The sequence below is a fragment of the Eimeria mitis genome, genomic scaffold (assembly GCF_000499745.2).
Source record: "Eimeria mitis Houghton genomic scaffold, Emh_scaff520, whole genome shotgun sequence".
NCBI classification, from domain to species: domain Eukaryota; phylum Apicomplexa; class Conoidasida; order Eucoccidiorida; family Eimeriidae; genus Eimeria; species Eimeria mitis.
In genome coordinates this window covers 16,967-18,763 of record NW_013573492.1, presented here as the reverse complement: position 1 = coordinate 18,763, position 1,797 = coordinate 16,967, and positions in this window count along the sequence as shown.

Sequence of the window (1,797 nt, the reverse complement as noted above, 5' to 3'; positions counted from 1 at the left end):
TTGCTTTAAGTCTTTGCCTTCATTGCGGCTCGTCTCTGGTCAGGTCAAGGCCAGAGAACTAGCGTTACACGTGGGGCTGGCTTGTATACTACCAGCCGCAGCAGGGTACGCTGCAACCCCGTTTCTGACTGCCCCTCCCCGCAACAGCCAGACCCTGAGCTCAGCGTTCAGGATGCCTAGGGCCACGGCGGGGGTCACCTGCTTTTGGGAAACTCTTGCCTTAAGTGTTTACCTACATTGCGGCTCCCCTCTGTCCTAGATAAAGGCCAGATAACAAGTGCTATAACGGCAATGTTCCAGTGATTGTAGACATAGAGCACGTGGAAAGTAAGTCTAAAACAAAAGGAATAACTGAACCCTCAGTGTTAAACTGCAAGATCGTCCCCTCTTACGGAGGAAAGCGTGCAGGCGGCAGCAATTGGGCGCAGGATTAGCTGCTTGCGGCGCCAATCGCACGCTCCTCCTGGCATTGAGAGGTTGCGTCAGAGGGGTCAATCAACAATCGAGAAACTGTCATAGTTCAATCCCGGCATTTGATCTCCACCGTAGGGAGGGACGGCGGTGCCTTCCCGACCCGGTCGTCTGTGCTTTGCTAGCCTTGCTGACGCCGCTTCCCGCACCCCCGCTGAGTTGTGGAGTGATAAGGCTGCTGCTTTGCACAGATCCCTCTGGGTTCCTTCTTGTTTGCTCTCCTAGCTGCGTCTCTCTTCCCACCGCGACTTGTTGCAGGTGCGTGGGGCTCCCGGTAAAGCTCCAGATGTGGTGCCCAGCCCCAGCAGATGAGAATGCAGCTTGTCTGATGTGTCCGCCCCACAAGCTCGCTGTGTACGTGAGAAAGGGAAAATGGTGAGGCAAGTTAATTAGCTGTCAAGGACACCTGAGTGTAAAAATAGGGGTATTTGCTGACGCGTAACACGAGATCCGTTACTAACTAACCGTCCGTTTCCCATTTCCTCGCACAGTTTACATGCGCACACTGACTGTAGGTGTTGCACGGTCAATTAGAGCTCGTAGCTGTTCTGGGTGGATTGCTTCGCGTACGCGATCTTCCGAAACACACTCAGGTTCACGGATGCTTGGCCACTTTATATAGTACTCGCGCTCCTTATGGCCTGTGCGAGCGTCAGCACGTGCCTCTAGAATCTCTGTATCCTCCAGGAGTGGCTTCTCGTGGTGACGTTACTGCTGTTTCCACACCAGTGTGCGAGAGGACCGCGGAGATTCCCGAAACGGTTTTAAGCAACCAGCGTTAATCTTGTGATGACATCACGTTAAGGGCAATTCAATGTCGTACGCCAACGCGTTGACCGAGGAGCGGACTGCAAACAGCTCAAACCATCGTGTTGCAAACTTTTGGGGCTGCTCGTGTTCCTGCGAGCTACGTAGGGCCTGCGAATCCAATAGAATCAAGGCGCCCGTTTTGAAAGCAACTTCTGAACGTCTTTTGTCGTAGTTTTTGTCTTAGCGTTCCTGTGCGTTTCTCATGCATTCCCGCGCTGCTGCGTTGTGTTCTGCTGCGTTGTTTGCGGATGCCAGAAGCCGTGGTCATTCGGGGCTGGCTTCCAACAGCGAGATCCATCGTCGGGTCAGCTAGTGGAGCTTTCGTGTAAACCAGGCATGCCGGGGAGCAAAGTGTTGACGAGTGCACTGTAGTATTAGAAACGCATGCTGCACAAGCAAGGAAATCGAGCCCGTTAGAGGAGTTCTGTTGGGTGTAAAGTTGCAAGTACTGCACCAGGGTGCGGTTACTTCGTTCTGTCTGGCCGTCTGCCTCTGGGTTGTTGGCGGTGGTCATAT